This window comes from Archocentrus centrarchus, chromosome 10 (genome assembly GCF_007364275.1).
Source record: "Archocentrus centrarchus isolate MPI-CPG fArcCen1 chromosome 10, fArcCen1, whole genome shotgun sequence".
Taxonomy (NCBI): Eukaryota; Metazoa; Chordata; class Actinopteri; order Cichliformes; family Cichlidae; genus Archocentrus; species Archocentrus centrarchus.
Window position 1 is genome coordinate 307,370 of NC_044355.1, and position 20,555 is coordinate 327,924.

The window sequence follows — 20,555 nt, forward strand, 5'->3', positions numbered from 1 at the left end:
GCATGGGTCTGATAGACTGTTTTGATCAGGATGATGTCAAGAATGTTGAAACACATTTTCATACATTTCCGAGAAACTAAGTTTGTGGATGCTATACAAAATTTCATTTGCTTCTGTAGGGGGCGCTCTTGCAGCTACGTATAGCCTTGAATCCATAGTTATGGGTTCAGAGTGGCTGTGTACATGAGTGATTACATTTTCAGGCAGATCGGGCAAAGCATGTACGAACACGTGCCCAAACAATTTTGGTCGCCATTGAGAAAAATGAAAGCCAACTTCAATGGCCTGGTGTGACAACACCGTTTAATATTTTGTCAAGATTTCCACAATATTTGATGGGCTGTTTGTCTAGATGATGTGGAGCCAATTTGGTCTCACTGGGTGAAATGCCCTAGGAGGAGTTCATTCAAATAGCAGGCCTGAAAATGGCAAAAATTGACAAAAATTGACACTTTCAATTGAAGATGCTGGACTTCCTGTAGGGTTTGGAGTATGGCTCCAAGAGACTTTTTTGTATGTCTTAGGATGTTACATGAGTGTGCAAAATTTCAGAGCTGTAGATAAAATGTAACTCAGGGGCTAGCTAAAAAACATGGTATATTATGATATTTAAAGCTGCCAGCAGGGGGCGCTCTAACGTTTATGGACTTTATGCATATCAATGTGTTCAGGGCAGGAGGCTTATCAAATAGATGAGGATTTTGTAAGGAATGGTGAAAGATATTTCATGTATTTCAGAGCAAAACTAATTCTGTGGACGGTCATACAAATTTTCATTTGCTTCTGTAGGGGGCGCTATTGCGCCTACAGTCTTGAATCTGTAGTTATGGATTCAGCCTGGGTGTGTACATGAGTGATTAAATTTTCAGCCTGATCAGACAAAGCATGTGCGAACAAGTGCACAAACAATTTTGGTGGTGAGGGAGAAAAACAAAGGCCAAATTTAATGGCCTGGTGTGACAAGGCCGTTTAATATTTTTTAAAGATTTCCACAATATTTGATGGGCTACTTATGTAGATGATCTGGAGCCAATTTGGTGTCAGTGGGTGAAATGCCCTAGGACGAGTTCGTTCAAATAGCAGGCGTGGAAATTGCAAAAATTGACACCTTCAATTGAAGATGGCCGACTTCCTGTAGGGTTTGGGGTATGGGTCCAAGAGACTTTTTTGTACGTCTTAGGATGTTACATGAGCCTGTACATTTTCATACATGTAGATAAAACGTAGCTCCGGGGCTACTCAAAAAACATGCTATTTTAAGATATTCCGAGCTGCCACTAGGCGGCGCTCTAACGTTTATGGACTTTATGCATATGAATGTGTTCAGGGCAGCATGCTTATCACACCACTGAAGTTTGAGCCAGATTGGGCAAGTTGGCTTTGAGTTACAGCCATTTTTGTGTTCATGGCGAATCATCGAACTTTGCCGTCCCATAAGGGTCACGCCCTTTTGTCAAAAACTCACAGTTTTGAAAACACAGTAAGTCCAACTTCTTAAGGCTTTCCAGGTGAAATTTGAGATGGTTCTGCTAAACCACCTTGGAGCTGGACCTCCAAGTGTAAAATATGACATTTCCTGTTCCCACTAGGTGGCGCTGCGACTGATATTAAATATTGTCATATGTATGTGTTCAGGGGGGCACCCTCATCCTACTGGAGAAGTTTGATGCACATTGGATCATGTAGGTATGAATGAGAGGCAATCAAAATTTCATGGCGAATGATCAAAGTTCAAAGGGGCATAAGGACCCCTCCCCCTTGGCAAAAACTCACCATTTTCGAGATTTACATTCCCCTGGGGGTGTAGGTTAGACAAACCAAATATGAAGATGATAACGTCTAAAACCTCTGAGTTATTAGAAAAAGTGTGAGGGCTGCAAATCGCCAAATTTGCATAATTAATTCAAAATAGCGGACTTCCTGTTGGGTTTAGGGCATGGCTCCAAGAGGATTTTTTGTGCGCCTGGACATGATATACATGTGTATGAAGTTTCATTCATGTACGTGAAACACAGCGGTGGGGCTCCAGTTTAGGGGGCGCTAGCGAGCCATTTGGGCGCGCCCTTGCCCAAGCCCATTAAAATACTTAAATTTTCACCAGGTGTGACGCATGTGCCAAGTTTCATGAGTTTTTGAATATGATAAAGCCCCCAAAAAGCCAATTCATTTGCCTGAATAATAAAAAAAAAAAAAAAAAAAAAAAAAAAAAAAAATAATAATAATAATAATTAAAACCGCAAGCGGTGATATCGGGCCCTCGCACTCCCTGCGCGTCGACCCGTGGCGCTCGTCGACCCGTGCCGCACTCGGAGGTCTTGTGATCGTGATGGTGTACAGAAGGTCTGTAGAAAGTTGAATTCTTTTATAGGAAAAGATATCTTTTGCTCTCGGCATAGACGCAATGGAATATTTGGGGGTGGGGTCACGGCTCCAGCATGCAAAATAGGGCATGGGTCTGATAGACTGTTTTGATCAGGATGATGTCAAGAATGTTGAAACACATTTTCATACATTTCCGAGAAACTAAGTTTGTGGATGCTATACAAAATTTCATTTGCTTCTGTAGGGGGCGCTCTTGCAGCTACGTATAGCCTTGAATCCATAGTTATGGGTTCAGAGTGGCTGTGTACATGAGTGATTACATTTTCAGGCAGATCGGGCAAAGCATGTACGAACACGTGGCCAAACAATTTTGGTCGCCATTGAGAAAAATGAAAGCCAACTTCAATGGCCTGGTGTGACAACACCATTTAATATTTTGTCAAGATTTCCACAATATTTGATGGGCTGTTTGTCTAGATGATCTGGAGCCAATTTGGTCTCACTGGCTGAAATGCCCTAGGAGGAGTTCATTCAAATAGCAGGCCTGAAAATGGCAAAAATTGACAAAAATTGACACTTTCAATTGAAGATGCTGGACTTCCTGTAGGGTTTCCAGTATGGCTCCAAGAGACTTTTTTGTACGTCTTAGGATGTTACATGAGTGTGCAGAATTTCAGAGCTGTAGATATAATGTAGCTCTGGGGCTAGCTAAAAAACATGCTATTTTATGATATTTCAAGCTGCCAGTAGGTGGCGCTGTAACATTTATGGACTTTATGCATATCAATGTGTTCAGGGCAGGAGGCTTATCAAATTGATGAGGATTTCGTAAGGAATGGTGAAAGATAGTTTCATGCATTTCAGAGCAAAACTAATTATGTGGACGTCATACAAATTTTCATTTGCTTCTGTAGGGGGCGCTATTGCGCCTACAGTCTTGAATCTGTAGTTATGGATTCAGCCTGGGTGTGTACATGAGTGATTAAATTTTCAGCCTGATCAGACAAAGCATGTGCGAACAAGTGCACAAACAATTTTGGTGGTGAGGGAGAAAAACGAAGGCCAACTTCAATGGCCTGGTGTGATAAGGCCATTTAATATTTTGTAAAGATTTCCACAATATTTGATGGGCTACTTGTGTAGATGATGTGGAGCAAATTTGGTCTCACTGGGTCAAATGCCCTAGGACAAGTTCGTTCAAATAGCAGGCGTGGAAATGGCAAAAATTGACACCTTCAATTGAAGATGGCCGACTTCCTGTAGGGTTTGGGGTATGGGTCCAAGAGACTTTTTTGTACGTCTTAGGATGTTACATGAGCCTGTACATTTTCATACATGTAGATAAAACGTAGCTCCGGGGCTACTCAAAAAACTTGCTATTTTAAGATATTCCGAGCTGCCACTAGGCGGCGCTCTACCGTTTATGGACTTTTTGCATATGAGTGTGTTCAGGACAGGGTGCTTATCACACCACTGAAGTTTGAGCCAGATTGGGCAAGTTGGCTTTGAGTTACAGCCATTTTTGTGTTCATGGCGAATCATCGAACTTTGCCGTCCCATAAGGGTCACGCCCTTTTGTCAAAAACTCACAGTTTTGAAAACACAGTAAGTCCAACTTCTTAAGGCTTTCCAGGTGAAATTTGAGATGGTTCTGCTAAACCACCTTGGAGCTGGACCTCCAAGTGTAAAATATGACATTTCCTGTTCCCACTAGGTGGCGCTGCGACTGATATTAAATATTGTCATATGTATGTGTTCAGGGGGGCACCCTCATCCTACTGGAGAAGTTTGATGCACATTGGATCATGTAGGTATGAATGAGAGGCAATCAAAATTTCATGGCGAATGATCAAAGTTCAAAGGGGCATAAGGACCCCTCCCCCTTGGCAAAAACTCACCATTTTCGAGATTTAGATTCCCCTGGGGGTGTAGGTTAGACAAACCAAATATGAAGATGATAACGTCTAAAACCTCTGAGTTATTAGAAAAAGTGTGAGGGCTGCAAATCGCCAAATTTGCATAATTAATTAAAAATGGCGGACTTCCTGTTGGGTTTAGGGCATGGCTCCAAGAGGATTTTTTGTGCGCCTGGACATGATATACATGTGTATGAAGTTTCATTCATGTACGTGAAACACAGCGGTGGGGCTCCAGTTTAGGGGGCGCTAGCGAGCCATTTGGGCGCGCCCTTGCCCGAGCCCATTAAAATACTTAAATTTTCACCAGGTGTGACGCATGTGCCAAGTTTCATGAGTTTTTGAATATGATAAAGCCCCCAAAAAGCCAATTCATTTGCCTGAATAATAAAAATAATAATAATTAAAGCCGCAAGCGGCGATGATCGGGCCCTCGCACCCGGCGCGCGTCGACCCGTGGCGCGCTCCAGCCAAGCCGCGCGTCGACCCATGGCACGCTCCAGCCGAGCCGCGCTCGGAGGTTCTCGCAGACGAGAGAGTAGCGGGCTCACCCGGCTGCTGACAGCTCAGCAGGCTAGCCGTACTTCGCATCGTTCCTCTCCCGCTTCCACTAGGTGGCATCGGTGAGTGCCCACTAATGAAAGTATCACAATGGTCTATGTAATGCCTGCAGCCATCAAATAAGTTGCAATGATCATAGGATGAATATTATTAGCGTACTTCTGATTTCCTGTTGCCACTAGGTGGCGTTATGAGTGTGAAACAAAGGTGATAGATGGGTGTGTCCAGTCTCCCTTACCCTCCCATTAAGCCTGTGAAGTTTGAGGCACATGGGACAATGTATGTCAGAGATATAACAATTTGGTGTACTGTGGTTTATGAGTAAAATCCCACATTCAGAGGGTTGCTACGGCAACAGCGTTCAATATTCTACAAAACCATGAATATCTTTTGATGGGCTACTTGTGTAGATGATCTGGAGCCATTTTGGTGTGACTGGATGAAAAGCTGTAGTAGAAGATGATTCAAATAGCAGGCCTGAAAAATGTGAAAAATGCTGCAAAAATGACACCTTAATTAGAACATGTCAGGCTTCCTGTTGGATTTCGGCTATCGGTCCAAGAGACTTTTTTGTACGTCTTAGGATGTTACTTCAGCATGCACGATTTCATGTACACAGACCAAGCACTGCCCTGGGGCTGATGTTTAGAACCTATCTGGGCCTGAAATGGAAAAAAAGTCCAAATTCAGAGGGTTGCTACGGCAACACCGTTCAATATTCTACAAAACCATGAATATCTTTTAATGGGCTACTTGTGTGGATGATCTGGAGCCATTTTGGTCTCACTGGGTCAAATGCCCTAGGAGGAGTTGAGGCAAAAAGGCCTGAAAAAGGCGAAAAATGCTGCAAAAATGACACTTTAAAGTAAACGTGGCTGACTTCCTGTTGGGTTTGGGCTATCGGTCCAAGAGAGTTTTTTGTAGATGTTAGCATCTTACATCAGCAGGCACATTTTCAGGTACATAGAGAAAGCACAGCCCAGGGGCTGATGTTTAGAATCTCTGTGAATTTGAAATTGAAAAAAGTCCAAATTCAGAGGGTTGCCATGGCAACACCGTTCAATATTCTACAAAACCCTGAATAACTTTTGATGGGCTACTTGTGTAGATGATCTGGAGCCAATTTGGTGTCACTGGGTGAAATGCCCTAGGACAAGTTCGTTCAAATAGCAGGCGTGGAAATCGCAAAAATTGACACCTTCAATTGAAGATGGCCGACTTCCTGTAGGGTTTAGGGTATGGGTCCAAGAGACTTTTTTGTACGTCTTAGTATGTTACATGAGCATGTACATTTTCATACATGTAGATAAAACGTAGCTCCGGGGCTACTCAAAAAACTTGCTATTTTAAGATATTCCGAGCTGCCACTAGGCGGCGCTCTAACGTTTATGGACTTTATGCATATGAGTGTGTTCAGGGCAGCATGCTTATCACACCACTGAAGTTTGAGCCAGATTGGGCAAGTTGGCTTTGAGTTACAGCCATTTTTGTGTTCATGGCGAATCATCGAACTTTGCCGTCCCATAAGGGTCACGCCCTTTTGTCAAAAACTCACAGTTTTGAAAACACAGTAAGTCCAACTTCTTAAGGCTTTCCAGGTGAAATTTGAGATGGTTCTGCTAAACCACCTTGGAGCTGGACCTCCAAGTGTAAAATATGACATTTCCTGTTCCCACTAGGTGGCGCTGCGACTGATATTAAATATTGTCATATGTATGTGTTCAGGGGGGCACCCTCATCCTACTGGAGAAGTTTGATGCACATTGGATCATGTAGGTATGAATGAGAGGCAATCAAAATTTCATGGCGAATGATCAAAGTTCAAAGGGGCATAAGGACCCCTCCCCCTTGGCAAAAACTCACCATTTTCGAGATTTAGATTCCCCTGGGGGTGTAGGTTAGACAAACCAAATATGAAGATGATAACGTCTAAAACCTCTGAGTTATTAGAAAAAGTGTGAGGGCTGCAAATCGCCAAATTTGCATAATTAATTCAAAATGGCGGACTTCCTGTTGGGTTTAGGGCATGGCTCCAAGAGGATTTTTTGTGCGCGTGGACATGATATAGATGTGTATGAAGTTTCATTCATGTACGTGAAACACAGCGGTGGGGCTCCAGTTTAGGGGGCGCTAGCGAGCCATTTGGGCGCGCCCTTGCCCGAGCCCATTAAAATACTTAAATTTTCACCAGGTGTGATGCATGTGCAAAGTTTCATGAGTTTTTGAATATGATAAAGCCCCCAAAAAGCCAATTCATTTGCCTGAATAATAATAAAAATAAAAATAATAATAATAAAAATAATAAACGAAGCAATTACAATAGGGCCTTCGCACAGTTCGTGCTCGGGCCCTAATTAAAACCGCAAGCGGTGATATCGGGCCCTCGCACTCCCTGCGCGTCGACCCGTGGCGCTCGTCGACCCGTGCCGCACTCGGAGGTCTTTTGATCGTGATGGTGTACAGAAGGTCTGAAGAAAGTTGAATTCTTTTATAGGAAAAGATATCTTTTGCTCTCGGCATAGACGCAATGGAATATTTGGGGGTGGGGTCACGGCTCCAGCATGCAAAATAGGGCATGGGTCTGATAGACTGTTTTGATCAGGATGATGTCAAGAATGTTGAAACACATTTTCATACATTTCCGAGAAACTAAGTTTGTGGATGCTATACAAAATTTCATTTGCTTCTGTAGGGGGCGCTCTTGCAGCTACGTATAGCCTTGAATCCATAGTTATGGGTTCAGAGTGGCTGTGTACATGAGTGATTACATTTTCAGGCAGATCGGGCAAAGCATGTACGAACACGTGCCCAAACAATTTTGGTCGCCATTGAGAAAAATGAAAGCCAACTTCAATGGCCTGGTGTGACAACACCGTTTAATATTTTGTCAAGATTTCCACAATATTTGATGGGCTGTTTGTCTAGATGATGTGGAGCCAATTTGGTCTCACTGGGTGAAATGCCCTAGGAGGAGTTCATTCAAATAGCAGGCCTGAAAATGGCAAAAATTGACAAAAATTGACACTTTCAATTGAAGATGCTGGACTTCCTGTAGGGTTTGGAGTATGGCTCCAAGAGACTTTTTTGTATGTCTTAGGATGTTACATGAGTGTGCAAAATTTCAGAGCTGTAGATAAAATGTAACTCAGGGGCTAGCTAAAAAACATGGTATATTATGATATTTAAAGCTGCCAGTAGGGGGCGCTCTAACGTTTATGGACTTTATGCATATCAATGTGTTCAGGGCAGGAGGCTTATCAAATAGATGAGGATTTTGTAAGGAATGGTGAAAGATATTTCATGTATTTCAGAGCAAAACTAATTCTGTGGACGGTCATACAAATTTTCATTTGCTTCTGTAGGGGGCGCTATTGCGCCTACAGTCTTGAATCTGTAGTTATGGATTCAGCCTGGGTGTGTACATGAGTGATTAAATTTTCAGCCTGATCAGACAAAGCATGTGCGAACAAGTGCACAAACAATTTTGGTGGTGAGGGAGAAAAACAAAGGCCAAATTTAATGGCCTGGTGTGACAAGGCCGTTTAATATTTTTTAAAGATTTCCACAATATTTGATGGGCTACTTATGTAGATGATCTGGAGCCAATTTGGTGTCAGTGGGTGAAATGCCCTAGGACGAGTTCGTTCAAATAGCAGGCGTGGAAATTGCAAAAATTGACACCTTCAATTGAAGATGGCCGACTTCCTGTAGGGTTTGGGGTATGGGTCCAAGAGACTTTTTTGTACGTCTTAGGATGTTACATGAGCCTGTACATTTTCATACATGTAGATAAAACGTAGCTCCGGGGCTACTCAAAAAACATGCTATTTTAAGATATTCCGAGCTGCCACTAGGCGGCGCTCTAACGTTTATGGACTTTATGCATATGAATGTGTTCAGGGCAGCATGCTTATCACACCACTGAAGTTTGAGCCAGATTGGGCAAGTTGGCTTTGAGTTACAGCCATTTTTGTGTTCATGGCGAATCATCGAACTTTGCCGTCCCATAAGGGTCACGCCCTTTTGTCAAAAAGTCACAGTTTTGAAAACACAGTAAGTCCAACTTCTTAAGGCTTTCCAGGTGAAATTTGAGATGGTTCTGCTAAACCACCTTGGAGCTGGACCTCCAAGTGTAAAATATGACATTTCCTGTTCCCACTAGGTGGCGCTGCGACTGATATTAAATATTGTCATATGTATGTGTTCAGGGGGGCACCCTCATCCTACTGGAGAAGTTTGATGCACATTGGATCATGTAGGTATGAATGAGAGGCAATCAAAATTTCATGGCGAATGATCAAAGTTCAAAGGGGCATAAGGACCCCTCCCCCTTGGCAAAAACTCACCATTTTCGAGATTTACATTCCCCTGGGGGTGTAGGTTAGACAAACCAAATATGAAGATGATAACGTCTAAAACCTCTGAGTTATTAGAAAAAGTGTGAGGGCTGCAAATCGCCAAATTTGCATAATTAATTCAAAATAGCGGACTTCCTGTTGGGTTTAGGGCATGGCTCCAAGAGGATTTTTTGTGCGCCTGGACATGATATACATGTGTATGAAGTTTCATTCATGTACGTGAAACACAGCGGTGGGGCTCCAGTTTAGGGGGCGCTAGCGAGCCATTTGGGCGCGCCCTTGCCCAAGCCCATTAAAATACTTAAATTTTCACCAGGTGTGACGCATGTGCCAAGTTTCATGAGTTTTTGAATATGATAAAGCCCCCAAAAAGCCAATTCATTTGCCTGAATAATAAAAAAAAAAAAAAAAAAAAAAAAAAAAAAATAATAATTAAAACCGCAAGCGGTGATATCGGGCCCTCGCACTCCCTGCGCGTCGACCCGTGGCGCTCGTCGACCCGTGCCGCACTCGGAGGTCTTGTGATCGTGATGGTGTACAGAAGGTCTGTAGAAAGTTGAATTCTTTTATAGGAAAAGATATCTTTTGCTCTTGGCATAGACACAATGGAATATTTGGGGGTGGGGTCACGGCTCCAGCATGCAAAATAGGGCATGGGTCTGATAGACTGTTTTGATCAGGATGATGTCAAGAATGTTGAAACACATTTTCATACATTTCCGAGAAACTAAGTTTGTGGATGCTATACAAAATTTCATTTGCTTCTGTAGGGGGCGCTCTTGCAGCTACGTATAGCCTTGAATCCATAGTTATGGGTTCAGAGTGGCTGTGTACATGAGTGATTACATTTTCAGGCAGATCGGGCAAAGCATGTATGAACACGTGCCCAAACAATTTTGGTCGCCATTGAGAAAAATGAAAGCCAACTTCAATGGCCTGGTGTGACAACACCATTTAATATTTTGTCAAGATTTCCACAATATTTGATGGGCTGTTTGTCTAGATGATCTGGAGCCAATTTGGTCTCACTGGCTGAAATGCCCTAGGAGGAGTTCATTCAAATAGCAGGCCTGAAAATGGCAAAAATTGACACTTTCAATTGAAGATGCTGGACTTCCTGTGGGGTTTGGAGTATGGCTCCAAGAGACTTTTTTGTATGTCTTAGGATGTTACATGAGTGTGCAAAATTTCAGAGCTGTAGATAAAATGTAACTCAGGGGCTAGCTAAAAAACATGGTATATTATGATATTTAAAGCTGCCAGTAGGGGGCGCTCTAACGTTTATGGACTTTATGCATATCAATGTGTTCAGGGCAGGAGGCTTATCAAATAGATGAGGATTTTGTAAGGAATGGTGAAAGATATTTCATGTATTTCAGAGCAAAACTAATTCTGTGGACGGTCATACAAATTTTCATTTGCTTCTGTAGGGGGCGCTATTGCGCCTACAGTCTTGAATCTGTAGTTATGGATTCAGCCTGGGTGTGTACATGAGTGATTAAATTTTCAGCCTGATCAGACAAAGCATGTGCGAACAAGTGCACAAACAATTTTGGTGGTGAGGGAGAAAAACAAAGGCCAAATTTAATGGCCTGGTGTGACAAGGCCGTTTAATATTTTTTAAAGATTTCCACAATATTTGATGGGCTACTTATGTAGATGATCTGGAGCCAATTTGGTGTCAGTGGGTGAAATGCCCTAGGACGAGTTCGTTCAAATAGCAGGCGTGGAAATCGCAAAAATTGACACCTTCAATTGAAGATGGCCGACTTCCTGTAGGGTTTGGGGTATGGGTCCAAGAGACTTTTTTGTACGTCTTAGTATGTTACATGAGCCTCTACATTTTCATACATGTAGATAAAACGTAGCTCCGGGGCTACTCAAAAAACTTGCTATTTTAAGATATTCCGAGCTGCCACTAGGCGGCGCTCTAACGTTTATGGACTTTATGCATATGAGTGTGTTCAGGACAGGGTGCTTATCACACCACTGAAGTTTGAGCCAGATTGGGCAAGTTGGCTTTGAGTTACAGCCATTTTTGTGTTCATGGGGAATCATCGAACTTTGCCGTCCTATAAGGGTCACGCCCTTTTGTCAAAAACTCACAGTTTTGAAAACACAGTAAGTCCAAGTTCTTAAGGCTTTCCAGGTGAAATTTGAGATGGTTCTGCTAAACCACCTTGGAGCTGGACCTCCAAGTGTAAAATATGACATTTCCTGTTCCCACTAGGTGGCGCTGCGACTGATATTAAATATTGTCATATGTATGTGTTCAGGGGGGCACCCTCATCCTACTGGAGAAGTTTGATGCACATTGGATCATGTAGGTATGAATGAGAGGCAATCAAAATTTCATGGCGAATGATCAAAGTTCAAAGGGGCATAAGGACCCCTCCCCCTTGGCAAAAACTCACCATTTTCGAGATTTAGATTCCCCTGGGGGTGTAGGTTAGACAAACCAAATATGAAGATGATAACGTCTAAAACCTCTGAGTTATTAGAAAAAGTGTGAGGGCTGCAAATCGGCAAATTTGCATAATTAATTCAAAATGGCGGACTTCCTGTTGGGTTTAGGGCATGGCTCCAAGAGGATTTTTTGTGCGCCTGGACATGATATACATGTGTATGAAGTTTCATTCATGTACGTGAAACACAGCGGTGGGGCTCCAGTTTAGGGGGCGCTAGCGAGCCATTTGGGCGCGCCCTTGCCCGAGCCCATTAAAATACTTAAATTTTCACCAGGTGTGACGCATGTGCAAAGTTTCATGAGTTTTTGAATATGATAAAGCCCCCAAAAAGCCAATTCATTTGCCTGAATAATAATAATAATAATAATAATAAAAAAAAAAAAAAAAATAATAATAATAATAATAATAAACGAAGCAATTACAATAGGGCCTTCGCACAGTTCGTGCTCGGGCCCTAATAATAATAAACGAAGCAATTACAATAGGGCCTTCGCACAGTTCGTGCTCGGGCCCTAATAATAATAATAATAATAATAATAATAATAAACGAAGCAATTACAATAGGGCCTTCGCACAGTTCGTGCTCGGGCCCTAAATACAGTGACTTAAATTATATTATTGTATATACTAGGTCATCACAACAGTGTCAGTTGAGTCTGTCAACTAGGTTGCCTGTAGGGATTTTTAAGTTCCACCAGGTGTCAGTATTCAGTGACACAGTATCGACACAGTATCAATACAGTTTGGCAATGTGTCGAAACTATTCATGACGCCTCATCTACCCATCCCTAGTAGTCACTACTTAAAACTCAGGAGGTGCCAAAAAGGAAGTCGAGTTCCACAATATTTAACAACAACCAACAGATTCATGTCCCCATTGATTTAATAATAAACTTCTTTTATCTTTATAGGGATTTATCTTTCAGGGATTTCAAATGTTGCACACTTATTTTAAATCTAAAACAGTCCACAATTTGTTAGTTTTTCCTCAATAATTTTACTTTTGCTATGGTTCACTCCATTGCTTGCATAGATACACATATATACACGCGCACACGCCTCTCTCTCTCTCTCTCTCTCTATAGATATCTATCTACCTATCTACCTACCTACCTACCTACCTACAGATGCACCAATGAATGTATGTATATATTTTTATACATGCTATTTTTTGTATATTTTACACATTGTTTATTTCTGTATATCTCTTGATTATATTGATCATACTAGATTATAATATTTTCATAATATTTTTATTTTAGAGAGTTTGATTTTCTGTTACATGGCACTGAACAGGAGTGGTCCTCCAATCTCATTGTACATCCTGTATAATGACAATAAAGGCATTCTATTCTATTCTATTCTACACACACACACACACACACACACACACACATATACACACATACATATATACACACAGACATATACATATATACACACACATACACACACACACTCAGTGGCCCTCCACTGAGATGACAGAGTCTGTAGTGGCCTCCGGGTCATTTGAGTTTGAGACCCCTGCCTGAGGTGATCAATTTTGAGCTGTTCCATTTTAGATTTTGTTATAGCTGTGTTTAAAGTTTTGGCTGCTGTGACACAAGATTTCCCCAACTAAAGTTTATCTTAGAAAACATCTTAATATAAATCAAAAGGACTGTTTGTGGGTCTGTGTGATTATTAATAATTAGAGTCTGCGCTGAAAAAGCAGGTCAGTCTGTATGTCCTGTTAATGTGTTACTCTTGCGCTGTGAAGCTCTTTGGAAATGTTTGGTTTCAAAAGTTAAAGTTGTTAATTTTTCAGTAACATTTAAGGCCTTTTAAACATCACTTTCCTTGATTTTAGTTTGATCCTTTTTGATGACCGTGGGAATCCTGCAAGAATGTTCTCCCAGGGTCGAAAGCTCGAGCTCACCCTTACAAAAACACACAGCCATGAATCACACCTGCATGCAGGAAGTGTTTCTCACTGTAGATTTTATTTCAACCCGTCAATTACAGCACCGACGTGCAGACACACGATCTGTTCGTTCAGTTTCAGTGACATCGTCAGTTTGGATGAAACCAACACAGACACAGTGAGGGTAATCATGAAGAAAACATCTGGAGTCAAAAACAAGCTGCCACATATTTCAATACCGGGAGCCAATGGGGCTTTAAGGGCTTACTTAATATCCATATTTTTCCAATAATCCCAGTTCAAACTCAGGCAGAAACAGGTTGGAGCCTGTCTGATGTTTAAACAAAGACCAGCTTTACTTTGACTTCATTCAAAGTCCTGCAGCAGCATGTAAACTGAGAAAAACAAGCAGTGATGAAGCTCAGATAAAATCATGGTTTAATGCTTTAAGTCCATGCTGAGACACTTTAACATGAAGCGAACAGGGGATTTAAACCAAAAACTCATCTGAGAACTGAAACTGTGAATTTTATCAAATAAGGCCTAAATCTACAGCACGAATCAATGTAGTTTTCATTGTGAACTTCCAGCTGAAGTGATTCACAGGATGACGACATGCTTTCCTGCGTCAGATGAGTGGTTCCTCGGCTGCAGTTTGAACAAGCTGCTCGTAAACAGGAGGAAGTGTGGCCTCTGAGTCAAACCTTCAAAGCCGCTGCTTTATTCAGTCGCTGATAAAAGTCAATGTGAGGATGATCACTTTAGGTTATAAAAACCGAATTCTGACTGTTACTGAGCTCAGGGGTGGAGGGCAAAGGGCCAAACGCTGGAAATCTGAGACATGATGGAAACATTATGCTAAACTCCATTCATTTACAGCAGTAATTTGCAGCAGTTTTATTCCATTTTTTTGTTTTAAATCCTGCCATTTTATCCATCATTGCATTTTTATATCTATCACTGTGCATTTTATTCTGTTTATGCCTTTTTAGTGCCTTGTTTCTCTGACTGACCAATGGAGTAATGTTAAATTTTAGTGAATTAAAACTCAGCCGATATTTAACAAACACATCTCCCTAACATTTGTTATGTGCAGGCCTTACTGAGATGAGATGATAATGCAATTTGGTGGTGCTGTCACTTGGTGTTGGCTCTCAGTGTGGTATCGTATCACTTCCTGTTCCGGAGCACAGTGGTGTTTTGCTGTCTGTTAGCTGTATAATCTGTGTAGCTCGATTTATCTGGATAAGACATATTTCAGTGTAATCTTCATGTGCTTTATCTAGAGCACACTCTCCGCTGAATCACCTGCATTCACATTATTCACTTTGTTTTTAGAAATTCGGTAGCTTAGCGCTGCTAGTAGCTTAGTTCTTAGCCGACTCACTACCAGCATGGCTTCTTCTCCTGTCCCTCCTGCACTTTTCTGCTCTGGGTGTCACATGTTTAGTTACTCCTCAGCCTCCTTTAGCAGTAACGGGTCTTGTAATGAATGTAGTCTGTTTGTAGCTCTGGAGGCCAGGCTTAGTGAACTGGAGCCTCAGCTCCGCACCCTGGAAAATCCAATAACTAGCTAGGCCCCCTTCTCTGTGAATCCCCACCTTATCGTGGTGGAGGGGTTTGTGTGTCCCAGTGATCCCAGGAGCTATGTTGCCCGGGGGCTTGTCCCCCTGGTAGGGCCTCCCATGGCAAACTGGTCCTGGGTGAGGGTCCAGACAAAGAGCGGTTCAGAAGACCCCAATGTTTGTAACAGCAAGGGAACAGTTTACCCTGCCCGGGATAGGGTTACCGGGGCCCCACCATGGAGCCAGACCTGGGGAGGGAGCTCGAGGGAGAGCATCTGGTGGCTGGGAATTAGCCCGTGGTGCTCGGCCAGGCGCAGCCTGAAGAGGTTACATGGTCCCACCCTCCTGTAGGCCCACCACCCACAGGAGGCGTCGTAGGGGTCGGGTGCAGTGTGTGTCGGGCGGTGGCCCAGGGCGGAGGCCCAGGGCGGAGGCCCTGGCGGACTGATCCCCGGCTATCGGGACATGGAATGTCACCTCTCTGGTGGGGAAGGAGCCTGAGCTAGTGCGTGAGGTTGAGAGATCTGGGGCAGCTAGGTATAGTTGGGCTCACCTCAATGCATGGCCTGGGCTCTGGAACCAGTCTCCTGGAGAAGGGCTGGACTCTGTTCCAGTCTGGAGTTGCCCTCGGTAAGAGGCGACAAGCTGGGGTGGGTATTCTTGTATCCCCCCAGCTTGAGTTTTCACCGGTGGACGAGAGGGTTGTTTCCCTGCGCCTTCAGGCTGGGGAACGGGTCCTGACTGTTTGCGCTTATGCGCCGAATGACAGTTCAGAGTACCCACCCTTTTTGGAGTCACTGGGTGGGGTGCTGGAGAGTGCTCCATCTGGTGACTCCATAGTCTTACTGGGAGACTTCTAACCCGAATGGTGTTTTCTTATTGGACTTCTGTGCAAACCACAGTTTGTCCATAATGAACACCATGTTCGAACATAAGGATGTCCATAAGTGCACATGGCACCAGGACATCCTAGGTCGCAGGTCGATGATCGATTTTGTAATCGTATCATCAGATCTGCGGCCGTATGTTCTGGACACGGGTGAAGAGAGGAGCTGAGCTGTCAACTGATCACCACCTGGTGGTGAGTTGGATCAGGTGGCGGGGGAAGATGCTGGACAGACCTGGCGCACCTAAACGTATTGTGAGGGTGCGCTGGGAACGCCTGGCAGAAGCCCCAGTCCGGGAGATCTTCAACTCCTACGTCCGGCAGAACTTCGACAGCATTCCGAGGGAGGCTGAGGACATTGAGTCCGAATGGACCTGGTTCCGCACCTCCATTGTTGGGGCTGCTGCTCAGAGCTGTGGCTGCAAGGTGGTTGGTGCCTGTCGTGGTGGTAACCCCCAAACCAGATGGTGGTCACCAGAGGTGAAGGGAGCCATCAAGCTGAAGAAAGAGTCTTACCGGGCTTGGTTAACCTGTGGGACTCTGGAGGCAGCTGACAGGTATCGGCAGGCCAAGCAGAATGCAGCTCGGGCAGTGACCAAAGCAAAAACTCGGGTGTGGGAGGAGTTCGGTGAGGCTATGGAAAAAGACTTTTGGACTGCATCGAAGTGATTCTGGCAAACCGTCAGGTGACTCAGGAGGGGAAAGCAGTGCTCCACTCACATATAGTACAGGTGGGGTGCTGCTGACTTCAACTGAGGCTATAGTCAGACAGTGGAAGGAATACTTCAAGGACCTCCTGAATCCCACTGACACGCCTTCTGTAGTGGAAGCAGAGTCTGGGGATGAGGGAGATGACTTGACCATCACTGGGGGTGAGGTTACTGAGGCAGTTAAACAACTCCTTGGTGGCAAGGCCCCTGGGGTGGACGAGATTCGCCCTGAGTTCCTGAAGGCTCTGGATGTTGTAGGGCTGTCTTGGTTGACACGCCTCTGCAACATCACGTGGAGAACTGGGGCAGTGCCATTGGATTGGCAGACTGGGGTGGTGGTTCCCATCTTTAAGAAGGGATTCTGTTTTGAGAAACGTGAAGCTAGCGACACCAGCGACTATAGTCAAATGTCTCCCAGGGGCCAGAGCAGGCAACATTTAAGGACATTAGAAGCTGCTGGCTAAGGCTAATCGTAGATTTGGTAAGATCTTAATTCACGTCAGCAGTAATGAAACCCAGTTACACCAATCAGAGGTCACTAAAATTAATATTGACTCGGTGTGTAACTTTGCAAAAACAATGTCGGACTCTGTAGTTTTCTCTGGGCCCCTCCCCAATCACATCAGGAGCGACATGTTTAGCTGCATGTTGTCCTTGAATTGCTGGCTGTCTGAGTGGCGTCCAAAAAAAAAACGACGTAGGCTTCATAGATAAGTTTCTGGGAAAAACATGGTCTTGTTAGGAGAGACGGCATCCATCCCATTTTGGATGGAGCAGCTCTCATTTCTAGAAATCTGGCCAAATTTATTAACCCTCCTAAAACCTGACTACCCAGGGTTGAGACCAGGAAGCAGAGTTGCAGTCTTACACGCCTCTCTGCAGCTTCTCTCCTCCTGCCATCCCCCCAAAACCCATCCCCACAGAGTCGGTGCCTGCTCCCAGACCACCAAAAAACAAAACTAAAATCAGCAAAAAAACTATTTAAGCATAAAAATTCAAAACCAAAAAAATAATATAGCTTCCTCAACTACACCAAAGAATAAAACAGTTAAATGTGGATTATTAAACACTGGGTCTCTCTCTTCCAAGTCTCTGTTAGTAAATGATTTAATAATTGATCAACATATTGATTTATTCTGCCTTACAGAAACCTGGTTACAGCAGGATGAATATGTTAGTTTAAATGAATCAACACCCCCGAGTCACAGTAACTGTCAGAATGCTCGAAGCACAGGTCGAGGAGGAGGATTAGCTGCAATCTTCAATTCCAGCTTATTAATTAATCAGAGACCCAGACAAAGTTTTCATTCTTTTGAAAGCCTGACTCTTAGTCTTGTCCATCCTAATTGGGAAAATCAAAAACCAGTTTTATTTGTTACTATCTATCGTCCACCTGGTCCTTACTCAGAGTTTCTGTCTGATTTCTCAGACTTTTTATCTGATTTAGTGCTCAGTTCAGATAAAATCATTATAGTGGGTGATTTTAACATCCATGTAGATGCTGAGAATGACAGCCTCAACACTGCATTTAATCTATTATTAGATTCAATTGGCTTCTCTCAAAATGTAAAAAGAGCCCACCCACCACTTTAATCATACTCTGGATCTTGTCCTGACATATGGCATAGAAACTGAAGACTTAACAGTATTCCCTGAAAGCCCCCTCCTGTCTGATCATTTCTTAGTAACATTTACATTTACTTTAATGGATTACACAGCAGTGGGGAATAAGTTTTATTACAGTAGAAGTCTTTCTGAAAGTGCTGTAACTAAGTTTAAGGATCTAATTCCTTCATTGTTATGCTCTTCAGTGCCAACACAGTGCAGAGCAGCTACCTAAACTCTGCTCCCAGTGAGGTCGATTATCTCGTCAATAGTTTTACATCCTCACTGCGTATAACTTTGGATACTGTGGCTCCTCTGAAAAGGAAAGCTTCAAATCAGAAGTGCCTGACTCCGTGGTATAATTCACAAACGCACAGCTTAAAGCAGATAACCCGAAAGCTGGAGAGGGAATGGCGTCTCACTAAATTAGAAGACGCTCATTTAGCCTGGAAAAAGAGTTTGTTGCTCTATAAAAAAGCCCTCCATAAAGCTAGGACATCTTACTATTCATCATTAATTGAAGAAAATAAGAACAACCCCAGGTTTCTTTTCAGCACTGTAGCCAGGCTGACAAAGAGTCAGAGCTCTGTAGAGCCGAGTATTCCTTTCACGTTAACTAGTAGTGACTTCATGGATTTCTTTACAAATAAAATTTTAGACATTAGAGAAAAAATTATTCATAACCATCTCAAAGATTATTCTTCATGTTCGGCTGCTTTCAGCACTGCTGGTATTTGTTTAGACTCTTTTGCTCCAGTTGGTCTTTCAGAGTTAACTTCAATAGTTACTTCCTCCAAACCAGCAACATGTTTGTTAGATCCCATTCCTACTAGACTGTTCAAAGAAGTCTTTCCAATTATTGATGCTTCAATCTTAAAAATGATCAATCAGTCTTTATTAGTTGGCTATGTACCACAGACCTTCAAGGTGGCTGTAATTAAACCTCTACTTAAAAAGCCATCACTTGACCCAGCTGTCTTAGCTAATTATAGGCCAATCTCCAACCTTCCTTTTCTCTCAAAGATTCTTGAAAGAGTAGTTGTAAAACAGCTAACTGATCATCTGCAGAGGAACGGTTTATTTGAAGAGTTTCAGTCAGGTTTCAGAATTCATCACAGTACAGAAACAGCATTAGTGAAGGTTACCAATGATCTTCTTACAGCCTCTGACAGTGGACTCATCTCTGTTCTTGTCCTGTTGGACCTCAGTGCAGCTTTGATACTGTTGACCATAACATTTTATTACAGAGATTAGAGCATACTATAGGTATTAAAGGTACTGCACTGCAGTGGTTTGAATCATATTTATCTCATAGACTCCAATTTGTTCATGTAAATGGGGAGTCTTCTTCACACACTAAGGTTAATTATGGAGTTCCATATATATATATATATATATATATATATATATATATATATATTTATTAATTATATGATGTGTGTGTGTGTGTATGTGCATATTGCTTTATAAATATATATATATATATTTTAAATTCAAACTTGTGCCTCACAATTTGTTTCTCTTAATTGAATTCCTTTTAGTTGAGGTTATTAGCATGGCATGAATACAACATAACATACAAGGTATATCACAGAAATAGTAATTAAAAATAATAATTTTTATTAGTGGGTTATTATTTATTAGGGAGGGGCTTACCCAGGCCTGTCTTTATAAAGGCCAATGGGGGACAGATCTACCAACTAATCACATGTGAGTAATGAATTGTGATGGCATTTTTTTTTTCATCCAATGACTGAGAAGCCACGTGGGTCTGTTGCCACTGGAAAGTATTAGAATAAACTAACACAATTTGTTACGTAGACATAGCCAAATCTCTTTTCCAGCCAGTTCGTCCAGCTTTTCTGAGGCAGCACCATCTCATTCCCATAACAGGTGTGTCACCTGCCTGAAAAACCTCAGCTAGGTGGTACCCTAGTGCAGGAGGATACCCTAGCACAGATGAGCATTGGATCTACTCTGACCCTTTCCCAAATGACTACAGATCCCTTCAGAGGAAGCTCATTTCAGGATAACAGTTTGGTACGATGTGGACCAAACAGCACTCACAGGGCCCTGGTATCTGGTCACTTTGAGCCTATCATTATTTTTTTCAATCATATCTCAACTGTTTCATCTTAAATGCATGGTGGAAGTGCACAGAAGCAGAATTACTAAATCTGTGTCACCATCCAAATACCAGCCCAATTATGGACAAGGTTGTGCCTTTCCCAATAATTATCACACATGCATTTAACCAACTA

The 20,555-nt window shown here is 42.7% G+C and overlaps 1 protein-coding gene across 2 annotated transcripts in view; it reads right to left on the reverse strand.

Annotated features, from left to right (window-relative positions):
* ccdc69 (coiled-coil domain containing 69) overlaps positions 1-20,555 on the reverse strand; it is a 61,842-nt gene that overhangs the window by 18,446 nt on the left and 22,841 nt on the right. The window lies entirely within an intron of this gene.